General features: G+C 38.6%; 1 non-coding gene across 1 annotated transcript; it reads right to left on the minus strand.

The window, feature by feature from the left end:
• Positions 1–3,393: 3,393 nt before the first annotated feature.
• trnag-gcc lies at positions 3,394–3,464 on the minus strand. The gene has a single exon. It is a non-coding gene; the product is annotated as a tRNA-Gly (tRNA).
• Between the last annotated feature and the right edge of the window lie 9,502 nt (positions 3,465–12,966).

Here is a 12,966-nt window from a genome sequence, read left to right on the forward strand (position 1 = left end):
ATCCAACACAAAGGAAACGCACATACAGCATGTTACTTTGCACAAATATAAAGAACAGACTAGTGTTGTCTTGTTAAGTGTCTGAGCTCTGGTTGTTTGGTTTGGGTCACTCTTTGGTCGCTGGGGACACTACGTTGAGCATAAGCAAAGCTTTTATGCTGTCCATGCTCAGTCAAAGTAATTTTTCCATTTGTCACAAACTGCAGTTTTCTTCCATGTATAATTTATAGTGACCAAAACACAGCAGGCCTACCTTATTGCAAAAATAAATAATAGTGACGACCAAACAAACAATGCTGTGTTTTATTTCAAAGTCTCAGGCTCAACTGAAACGGACACGCGTCTGATCTCATTGAAATAGTGATGTTATGCAGTGAAGAATTAGACTTACGATACATTTTTAAAGACTTTAAATTAATCAAAATACAAGGTTTTCTGCTTTTATTTGTTGCACTTGTTGATGAACATGCAGTGTCTACAGGTGCTGGTCATATAATTAGAATATCATCAAAAAGTTGATTTATTTCAGTATTTTCATTCAAAAAGTGAAACTTGGATATTATATTCATTCATTACACACAGACTGATATATTTCAAATGTGATGATTCATTTAATTGTGATGATTAAAACTGACAACTAATGAAAATCCCAAATTCAGTATCTCCGAAAATTAGAATATTACTTAAGACCAATACAAAAAAAAGGATTTTTAGAAATGTTGGCCAACTGAAAAGTATAAACATGAAAAGTATGAGCATGTACAGCACTCAATACTTAGTTGGGGCTCCTTTTGCCTGAATTACTGCAGCAATGCGGCGTGGCATGGAGCCGATCAGTTTGTGGCACTGCTCAGGTGTTATGAGAGTCCAGGTTGCTCTGATAGTGGCCTTCAGCTCTTCTGCATTGTTGGGTCTGGCGTATCGCATCTTCCTCTTCACAATACTCATATAAACAATAGATAATAAACATAGATTTTCTATAGGGTTCAGGTCAGACGAGTTTGCTGGCCAATTAAGAACAGGGATATCATGGTCCTTAAACCAGGTACTGGTAGCTTTGGCACTGTGTGCAGGTGCCAAGTCCTGTTGTAAAATGAAATCTGCATCTCCATAAAGTTGGTCAGCCGCATGAAGTGCTCTAAAACTTCCTGGTAGACGGCTGCGTTGACCTTGGACCTCAGAAAACACAGTGGACCAACACCAGCAGATGACATGGCACCCCAAACCATCACTGACTGTGGAAACTTTACACTGGACTTTAAGCAACGTGAATTCTGTGCCTCTCCTCTCTTCCTCCAGACTCTGTGACCTTGATTTCCAAAGGAAATGCAAAATTTACTTTCATCAGAGAACATAACTTTGGACCACTCAGCAGCAGTCCAGTCCTTTTTGTCTTTAGCCCAGGCGAGACGCTTCTGACGCTGTGCCTTGTTCAAGAGTGGCTTGACACAAGGAATGCGACAGCTGAAACCCATGTCTTGCAAACGTCTGTGCGTGGTGGTTCTTGAAGCACTGACTCCAGCTGCAGTCCACTCTTTGTGAATCTCCCCCACATTTTTGAATGGGTTTTGTTTCACAATCCTCTCCAGGGTGCGGTTATCCCTATTGCTTGTACACTTTTTTCTACCACATCTTTTCCTTCCCTTCGCCTCTCTATTAATGTGCTTGGACACAGAGCTCTGTGAACAGCCAGCCTCTTTAGCAATGACCTTTTGTGTCTTGCCCTCCTTGTGCAAGGTGTCAATGGTCGTCTTTTGGACAGCTGTCACGTCAGCAGTCTTCCCCATGATTGTGTAGCCTACAGAACTAGACTGAGAGAAGAATTTAAAGGCTTTTGCATGTGTTTTGAGTTAATTAGCTGATTAGAGTGTGGCACCAGGTGTCTTCAATACTGAACCTTTTCACAATATTCAAATTTTCTGAGATACTGATTTGGAGGTTTTCATTAGTTGTCAGTTATAATCATCAAAATTAAAAGGGATGAACACTTGAAATATATCAGTCTGTGTGGAATGAATGTATACATTATACAAGTTTCACTTTTTGTATGGCATTACTGAAATAAATCAACTTTTTGATGATATTCTAATTATATGACCAGCACCTGTATTTCTGTGTGCAGTAATATTTTCTGTAATTGGTTGTAATCGTGTGGTTAGTTTTTAAAGAAGGGAGGCACGCACTTGCTCTTGTAAAGTGCTTTTTTTGTTCTTACATTCTTTTTAATGAACTTTGCCAACACGACAAAAATCACACCACACAATACATTTAGCTGTGAATTGTTTGGTCTATAAAATGTCTCAGAATAGTGAAAGATAAAGCCCAAAATGACGTCTTTAAATTGCTTTTTTGGCCCGGACGTGTCTAAAACCCAAAGATACAAGTAAGAAGCTGGAATGAGAAAATGTTTGGCATTTTGTATATAAAAATAGATTCATAATTAATTAATTATTATATTATATTAATTGTCTGTCAAAATAACTGCCAATACATTTTTTGCCAGTTGACTAAACAATTAATTGACTAATAGTTTTTTTATTCAGCATTTTGAAGCCCAGTAGGTTTACTTCAGCTGACTCTTAACATCTTTTAGTTTCGAAGTGAGAACTGACAGATAGACTAAAGGTTGAACTTGCACTAGTTTCATTTGTGTGCTGCTGCCTCCTGCTGGTGACTCTGGGTTGGAGTCACATTAAGAGCACTTACCACTAAATCGCAAGTTACTCACCAACACCCCTTATAAAATAGGAAGGTAAATGTGTTTTACATATGTTTTACAGGAGGATCTTTTCAGTATCAGGCCCTCGGTTTAGTGACGTTTATAAAAACGCAAAGTTCTTTTTCAAGTGTAGACATTAACAAAACTGCTCTCCCAGACTGTAGCATCATTGTACAGTAAAGCTCTCTGAGGCAGAGAATAGCCTGTAATGAATTAGCATTTTCTCCACTTAAATCAGTGTCAGTAAGACTGAATTAGACGCTGGCTTTTGTGCCTGCAGATGGAGAATTAGGTAAAGGGGGCGTATGTGTCTTTCCCTATGGTCTTTCCATTCATGCCGGTGTAAATATAGTACAACTAGAGTGTGTGCTTTTGTGTGCGTGCCTCTGTGTGTTTGAGGGTGAATGGAGGTTGTGTTGCTGAATGTTTATTTTTACTCACAAAGCCTGGCCTGAACATCTGTCCAGATGTGTGTGAGTAATTGAAGCCTGGATGAAGACCAGATCAAAGGATTAAGCTCTGCCTCTGCTATTCCTCTTTGCTTTACTACTACTGCTTTTAGATCACTGACTAATTGAGTAAAATTTATGGTGACAACTATTTTGATATTCGATTAATCGTTCACGTCTTTCATCAAGCAAAAACACTGAAATATTAGCCAGGAAAAAGTGTGTTGCATTGGCCGGGAATCGAACCCGGGCCTCCCGCGTGGCAGGCGAGAATTCTACCACTGAACCACCAATGCATTTATGTTTTGTGTTCATACACTTTCAAAATTGAATAGTTAGAGGAGGTTCCTCTTCCACAGGGGAGGGTCTTGAACTGCCTTGCTCTTGAAAAAGGTTCATTTTAAAATCTATTTATTGACCTTTTCCAATGTGACAAAAATCACATCACACAACAGGTGAAAATTCATAGACAGAATATACCCAATGCACAAAAGAAAGCAGGAGGGTGTGGAAAGAGGTCAAGAAACCTGTGCTTAATAGTTTATGTATATGTTTGTCCAAAATAGGAGAGGAAGGCTTTGGGACTTTAAAAATATCTACTAGATAAACCCCTTGTGGAGTGTTTCTGTTTTTTCAGATGTGCCATAACACTTTCCACCCATGTAGCAGATTTCCATCTTCCTGTATCTCCTTATTACAGATATTAGAAAACATTTGGAGGATGCCAGACTAGAATGATTAATAGAGAGAGGCTTCATCTGGGTGACAATGGGTACATGTGGTATCTGGTCTTATCTTACATCTTAGTTTTCTTGTGCTAGTCTGTGTATTTCCTTAGACTGTAATCAACCATGGCTAATGGGAGTTAGTTCCAGTGCCAGTGTATTTAGCTCATTACTTACAAAGGTTTGAAAAGTGTAAAATGTTTCCCTTGGATTGGGGAATTTATTTTCTCTTATTTTCTCTTTTTGCCACTAGACCGTCACCATGGTACACCCATGCTGCTGGAGGGAGTTCGCTGTATCGGCGTGGAGTTGGAGTACGACTCTGAGCAGAGCGACTGGCAAGGATTTGACTAAAGCTTAAGCTCCTGCTCCCCTTCCATCTGAAGTACACACACATATACACACATAGACACACACACACCTGCCATCACACACCTATGAAATTAAACAGAACAAACCTGCCATGTTCCCTAAATAGAAAAAGTGTACACACAAATGATTTAGTGCCACGTGCTGTAGATCCCGTCCCAGCCCCGCTGTTTAGGTTTGGAGTCAGGGGAAGTAGATATTTGCATCCTGAGAACATTTACATCCAAAAAACCAAAAACATTCCTCCGCTGTGACTTTCCCAACATCGACAGCATCTGAAGAGACAGTTCAACTTCTCCAACTCTGCTTTTTTTTCTTCACCACGTGTTCTGTCATTAACCTGTGTTTTCCTTACTGAACCTCTGGAGGGCAGCAGCACTCTTTGAATCAGTGCAGCCTCAGATCCTTTTCACTGCCTCTTGTGCTCCAGTTCACTCTTTTCCTGATGTGCAAACTGTACAAACTGAATCCCACGTGGATTAATAGGCGAGGGAGTAACAAGGGCTCTTTTATCAATTAAGTAGCTTGAAAATGACCCATAGAAAGGAATACAAATCTGCACAATTCAGAGAAAAGGAGCTGAACTGTTTAGTGACGCTGATCATGTAATTTAACCATTAGGGGGCGCTGCAGAGCACTGCATGCAATGCTTCTCTGGCCTGAAGGCTTTTTCTGGAGGGCTGCAGTGTGGTCACATTTAAAGGAAAAATCCAACTGTGGCACTCTTACACTGTTATATACCTTCAATAAGTGCGGTTCAATGTATTTTATGACTTTTAATTGGCTGTTTCTGTTGTACCTCATTTCCCCACAACCCATCCCGAATACTTACATTCTTCTTTTCTGCATTTCCCACGAAATCTCACAGAGCATGTGTCAAATTATTTCAGTATGTGTGTGAGGAAGGCATTTGCAGCAGAAATAATGGAAAAACAGAGAATAATGCCTCAAAACAAAATAATGTTGTCATCTGTGTCAAATAGTGCAACCAGAAAGAACTGACACCAGAATCTGAGCTTTTGTGTCTGAAGTTTTAGATCTCTGAAACATTTTTCTGCTACTAAATATTTTGACATGTTGTTATGTTTTTGCCACTTTCCACAGAATTTTAAAACCGACCAGATTTAATCACAGATCTAACGTACTGCACAGAGCCATTAGCTGTATTTAAGGTTGTTAAATGGAGATTAAATAATTTATTGATTAGTCAATCGACAAAAAAATGTATCTGCAGGTATTCTGTCAACTGATTAATGATTCAAGACATTTTTCAAGCCGAGATGCCTTCCAGCTTTGCACATGTGAAGATTTAGTAGCATTTCAAGTTTTAAAGCTTTGGACATTTGAAGGGAAACTGTGACAGACATTTTTCTGACATAGCACTGGCCAAACTATTAATCCAATGATCAAGAAAATAATCATTAGATGAATCGACAGTGACAAATAATCTTGATGGGTGGATTTCTCCTTTAAGAATAACCTGCTACACCCGGTCCAGCAGAGCTCGGGGAAGGATTCGTTCTTTGGTTTGAATTTATGAAGCCTCCAGAACGAACGTACGCAACACAAGTGCCTTTCATTGTAACATCCTGTTTCTCATTTAACTTAACCCCAATGTTGTCTCACCATCATCTGTACATCCTGTCACATAACCGTACCTAGCAGACCAACACATGGGCCGGTTTGAAGAGTGAGAAGTGGGACTGTATGTGATCAAGCAAGGGGAAATAAAAAATCCAGCATAGGAGCAGCCTGTCTGTCGTCTTCCCAGTGTTAAATCCCTCTTCTTCCATTAGCTTGCTTCCAACAGGTGTATCTGACTCTCCCATCGCTCTTTTCACAGTACGAGTGCAGATCAGAGAGAGCTGACAGGCATGATCACTTGTAAATGAAGTAAAATGCCTGTCAGCTCTGCTTTAATTCACATTTGTACACAGAGCAAGTGCCATGATCTGGCTGCACTGTTCTCTCCCTAACACACAACCTCTTTTTACAAAATCATGACAGTTCCTCTGTGTGACTCAATACTTTTTGTTTGTTTTTGACCTGATTGAATACATCAGCCTTAAAAGGAAACAAATACTGTGCGTTATTCCTCTACATAGTTCACCAGGAGCTGTTGGTGTAGTGCAGATTAAATAGATTTATTTGATGTTTGCTTGCCTGTAAAATAGGTCAAAGTTTGTTTCTTCTTAGTGTCAAACTGAAGTGCTCAATAGGTTAACTGTTTCAAGAATGTAGCAGTTTATTTGTATCTGCTCCGTTTGTGTGTGTGATTTGTATTTTGTAATGTCAAAAATGAATAAAAATGTGTGTATGTTTATGTTTTGTTATTACTTATTGCGACTTCTGTCAGTTCATCGCAGGGACACTTGGTGGCGGGCTACACCGCCGCGCCGATGTCCTCTGTGTTACACAAAATATATTTTTCATGTGATTCCAGTGGACATTGAAAACCGTTTGGCTGCACGATTTCCTTTTTTAAAATAACGAACAACATTACAGGTGAATGTGAAATAATTTGGGTTTATTTCAAGTGGATTGTGTGTATTTTTTTGCAGGGAAGTTTCACCTCAAGAGCACAAAGTCTGTTCTGTTTAAAGAACAAAAACTGATATGATCTTTTCAAGTTATTGGAAACACTGAGCCTAACTGCCGTGAGACCAAGTTCAGCTCCAGAGGTGTGAGAATAAACCAGTTATATATTCAACAAGTAGTTGTTACACTTTTGTTGCCATTTTACTGAACATACTGTTCAGTCACTGAATCTGACAGAGGTATAAGTAACTTTTTATTTATGTTTCTTTTCAGTATTTATAAGACAGATATTTCACTTAAAGTAGAATATTTGAAATTACACCAATTTTTAAAAAAACTTTTTATTATCAGAGACTGAAATCATTTTTTGGGGATATGTTATCTTGTAATTTCTGGATTTCTTCAAAGATCACATTCAAGTGTGGATTCCTGTGTTGCTTTATACTTGTAGACATTAATTCACATAGAAAACATCACATCCATCAATGTTACTTACTGTTTTACCATTAAAGAAGGAAGTTAAGTTTTAAAAAAAAATTAAAAAAAAGGTTTTGTGTTTAGTATGCATATGGCTGTATTGCTCATTTTCTGACAAGCTGTTTGAAAATGAAGACTTTAGGTTCCCCTCAGAAATTTAAGTTACAAGATGCTTTTTGTTATTATTCAGAAGTCAATAGTACAACTCATTACAGAACAGAATTAAAAGAAACAACCTTTTAATCACTGAAATCTGGGAAGGTTTTGGTGAAACTGGCAGCAACAACGAGCCTCGTGACCAGACAAAAACTGAGGAAGCCAACAACAAACCTTGTCTCAAAGTAACTTTTAGTGTCACTGTTTTTGCTTCCACTAAAATACTTCTAAAGCAACACATAACAAGACTCTTTCTACTACAACAGAGGGCAGCCTAACCAGTGTATGTGTAAGGATGTAGATAATAAAGAGGAAGTTAAGTTTAGTTTTAGCCTTTAAGTCCACATTATAAAGATAAGTATGAATGTTTTGGGACATGGGGCATTAGGAGGCATTGCACTATCAGTGTGGTGAAGACTAAACTTCAAGGCTTAATTTAAAACTTTATTTACACTACTGACAAAGTTGCCTTAACTACAAAAATAAGAGTGCATGATTAAAAGAGAAGGTGAGGATTGTGTGGATTTTCTCTGGCTCATTTCCAGCCATTATATAACCAATGTTAAATAACCATTGCTATCAGTAACACTCCTTATTTTTTTATGTTTAAAAGGCCTATATATTTAATATTCAGAGATGATTTTTGGTTGTTTGAGCTGGGTTTGGGAAGACATCATCACTAACAATCTGCTTGTGTTGTGGTGCTGAACGTGTTCAGGAACGAACAAAAGGAAAAGTTGGAAGAAGCAGCGATCCTCTGCTCTCCTGTGGGACAGTTTGTACCCAGAGCGAAACCCGGACACAACAGCACCAAACTAAATGTCAGTACAGGAGAAACAACCTTTCGACGCCTGAAAGTTTCTTGAAGAGTCTGGTAATGATGCGGAGCTGCGGAGGGATCCGTGTTGTAAGAAAAGAGGAATAAATATTTTTCATTTCGACATTTTTTTCTGCATTGCTCTGTTATTGTACAAATATAAAGTAGGCTACATGTCTTTCTCTTACTGTATGTGTGTAAAAAAAATTTTTTTTAATAAAAACGCTTTAGAATTGTGATGCAGAAGAAAACATTTTCAGTCTCTTAATTGGGCGACAAAACTAACATTATCGTTAGTATTGGTGGTGTTGGTGTAGGCCTACAGTGTTAGTAGGAAACTAAAAGGGCAACATGCATTAATTATGAGCGTCTGAATTATTCATGTGTTGGTGTGTATTGGTAAAAAATATTGTTAAAATTCTGAGCAGGTTGTTAAAAGAAGGTAAAATATTAATAATAAGACATGCAGTTATTCATTCTTAAAATTTATTTTAAGTTATCTGCAGCTAGTCCCTTTAATGCTCAGAAATCACAAGCCAAAATGTTTTGTTTTCACCTTAAAATGTTACTTGTTAGCCCCAATTACACGTCCTTATATTGCTTTATTTTATTTAACTGCTTTTTAAATGTATGTATGTATATGATTATCCGTTTTGAAAGTGTCGAATTAAATAATTTTATCAACATTATGTTTAGTGACATCATGGTTTTCAGTAGACTTAACTGACAGTAAATATTTAATCTCCTAATAGACTTAATAGGCTTATTATAGTCAGATGTAACATGTGCCCGTGGTATTAGCATATATTAAGCATTAATTTTTCTACCAATAACAATGCATAGTCTATATATTTCTTAAAGGGCATACATTTCGTTTAAAATGAACTGCAGTTCCCTAAGATGTTCTGAAATACGGGCATTTTTTAGCCATTCAGTTGGACGAAATTATAGATTCTACAGGTTTATTTTATCATTTGTCCCTTGTTAAGTATTTTAATATTCCACATAGGTTGCCTCTGTGTTGTGCAACATCAGTTGTCTCTTGACTACATGGCAAGGAACTGCGAGTAAACATGAGCTGAGTAAAGTTGATGACCTTCTGAGAGCGAGGGGGGACAAACACAGAGATATTTTATTAACCGAAAGAGGCCAAACGCTTAATTCAGTTTGACTGCAGTCACTGAGATTTTATCACGAGGCCAGTCTGTCTGTTAATGTGGATAATAAGATCGAATAAATGTGCGTAAAGCTGAGTGTCCGTCACACCGCTGCCCACATTTTACATTAACCTGCTGCCTCATTTCCTCACCACCTCCTTCCAATGTTTTATTTCAACAAAGCTCCATGAACTCACCTGCAACCTGGCTCAGGTTTCTTTCCAGTATCCAAAATATAGAAATATCGGCTGTCCACATCTAGTTTCAGCAGCTCCACGGCTTTCATGGCCTAGTGACAAAACTCGTTTTCAACTGCTTGTTTTAATAATCCCAAATGCTTGTCTGTGACGTTACCTGCTCCGTTAACAAAAATAGACACACGAAACAGTTTTCGGGGGCATTTGAAATATTACAGCTTTTTATAAAGGCTTGGGAAATTATAAATCAATGCCTTTGTCTGATAAAACAGAGATCTTGCCAGCAGCTGCACTTGTATTTAGTGTAAAATAGCACCAGGTCGTTTAAATAATCTGTTTCCGTCTAAATGTTTGAATCTTTGCATAAAATTACAGTTTCGTGTGGCCAAATGTTTGCAATTCCTGCACAGATTTGTCTGGAGCTTGTGTGAGGGATGTGTGAACTCTGAGTGGCCCGGTGCCCTCCCGCTGACCTCTGGGATTACAGTAATCTCTGTTGATTGATCTGATTGATCAGATTCATCTCCACGAGGCCGCAATCCGCACATGGGAGAGGAGATGAGGCAGTCGGTGCGTGGTGCAAATAAACATCTTTTTCTTTTTGGTCTGCGGGCATATTCAGGCAGAGGGTAGATCTATGTTTTTACTCTTGCTACAGGCATCATAGCCTATTAGGAGACACGCGCATTTATGTGCAGTAGTGTAGTGTATGTCTGATTCTGAGTATATCAGAAATATGCTTCACATAAAATGGGGCTTTGTTTTGATTATTATCACGATAAAACAGATCAAGGATCTAGTTTCCCCTGATTGCATTCAATCACGTGGTAAAAATAATGAAATCATTCTATAGTAAACATCTCCTCAAGCCTCAAGGCAGGAAGATCAGCCATAACCTTTAAAAACTATGGAAGCCTGGTCATTAATGATCCTACGGATGAGTTAATAACAAAGTACATAAAAAAGTGATTAATGAGAACTGTTTATACTGTTGGGGCTTTTAATCTAGCAGTGCATCATTCTTTGTGTAGGTGAAGTATATTAGTTAATTAGTTTTTCTTTAATAAATATAACTAACATATGTATACTAATGGAGCCAGGAGGAGTAGCTACTGCAACAGAATCAGTGGATACTGATTAGGATCAACTGTGAACAACAACCAATAGCTAAATGTATTGGATCAAAATGCACAATATTTACCTGAAATGTGGTGGAGTCTATCTATCTATCTATCTATCTATCTATCTATCCCGTTTCTACTTATTTCATGATATTTTCATCGTTCACTAGAAATATATTAGAAGAGGTGTTTATCAGTGCAGCAAACATCCTGGCATATTTTGCAGCAAAGGCAGCAGCCACAATTGGTTAAATATTATAATCACAGAGTGAGACAAAAAAAACCCAACCGTTTCCTAATAGGCCTAAAGCTTGAAATCAAAATATGAGCAGTCTTCAGAAAAGTTAAACGTGGTAAAATCTGCTTTTTGGAGGGTTTTAGTTGTGCATCAGTAAAGGCAGAGAAGGTGAAAATACTGGAGGAGGAGGACGAAAAAGTGTGTGCGTGTGTGTGTGCTTGTGTGTGTGCGTGTGTGTGTGTGTGTGTGTGTGCCGCAGCACAGCAGCAGCAATCAGTCGCCTCTTGTCTCGCTGCTGAGTGCAGCGTCTGATTGACAGTTTCTATTCATCCTCTGTGAGATTAGGCCAGCTGAAAGGAGTAACGACCCATGGCTGTGAGCAGTAATTACGGCCTCGGATAAGAAAAATAAGAAAAAACACACACAGCAAAACTATAATTATATAATCCCGTTAAAAAAACCTACTACAGATGTTTCACCTGTAAAGAGGAAATTCCACCCAGTGTTTCAGTCCTTCCTGCAACCGAAATTATCTCACAGTCACAACAAACTACAGGCTGCACCATCAACATCAAGCTGGCAGAAAAGAAAATGGGCTTGAGTTGAATGAAGATGCACAGATACAGTAAATTACTGTGAATGAGGCGTTTTATCTGCAATGGAAAACAAATAGTGGCTTCACCTTACGCTCTTTTAGTGCTTATAAATAGGCGTAAACAGTGAGGTACAGGGTGCCATCAGCATTTCATAAAACAATACTCCAGGCAATTGTGTATAGAGAGGCGGTGGACAAAATAACAACAACACCTGTTGAATGGAAGAACTTTAATTCAGGCCTTGATACAACTTCAGGCTTTAGTTCGTTATGTTATTGTCTCGGACTATGTTTTAATGTGTGTTGAAACCTTCCTCAAAATATTTGCGCTTATTGTAACAGGGTGTCATCATATGCCGATATCTTATTTTTTAGATAAAAATTATACAGGTGATATTTTGTGCAGACATGTTTGACATCAACAGTAATGGTTTAATGGGCTTCGGAAACAGCATTTAGGGTAATAAAAAAAGTGACAGATCACATCCAAACCCAGAATTTTATGGCTTTAAATACTTTATGGAGAGCCACGCTCCATGTCTAGTGAACAGCAAAGTCAAGTCCCTTTTAACGGCCTTACATTAAAAAAAAAGACGTTTACCTTTACAATATGGGACATCCGCTATACTTAGAGTAAAGTTAACTCTTTTAATTTTAATAAAGTAAACACTCCCCCAGGTAAAGCTGTTAAGGGTCGCAATCAAGGTTACTGTTGCAAATGCTGCTCTTAACTAATTGCCCCTAGTGGGATTAATAAAGTTGATTGAACCAAGCACTTGAATGTGGCTGTAAAAGACACTAAAAAGACACTTAAATGTGACTGCAGGCTTTCTGTTGACGTAAAAATCTAAATCTGATCAAACTGACTGACAGGAAATCAAATTTTCAATTTAATTTAAAAAAAAATTGGGGCATATATGGGGCATGCATATGTTTATTAAATTCAGTTTTTAAGATCCTATTGATCGTATTGGGAATTGTGAGGCCCGTGGCTGAGTGAGATCTACAGGTAATACACTGAGATAGGCCTACATTTTAAATGTAGGCTAACTGAAGTTTTACCTCACAGGCTCATAGGTGCCTCTGCTTGTTGGAAACACTATTGAGCACCACTCACACGGTCTTCTGGACCGGGCAGAGCTCAGAGTTCGCTGTAAAACAAAAGAAAGTGTCAGAGTCTGTCGGTGCCGCGGAGAAAGGCCGGCCAGCGCTGCATTTTGGCTGTTTCCAGAGCGGAATATTGCACACAACCATCGTCTCATGTCTCCATGCCTGATCCCGGTCTGCAGCGCCGCTCATCAGCTTGTCAAAACGTGCCCTTCCAGCGGACCAATCGGCGACGACCCTGCGTGGACAGGAAGTGACGTATGGGGTTCCTGCCTCTGTAAAGTGTACCGTGTCACCACAA

The sequence above is a fragment of the Micropterus dolomieu genome, linkage group LG12 (genome assembly GCF_021292245.1).
Source record: "Micropterus dolomieu isolate WLL.071019.BEF.003 ecotype Adirondacks linkage group LG12, ASM2129224v1, whole genome shotgun sequence".
Classification (NCBI taxonomy): Eukaryota; Metazoa; Chordata; class Actinopteri; order Centrarchiformes; family Centrarchidae; genus Micropterus; species Micropterus dolomieu.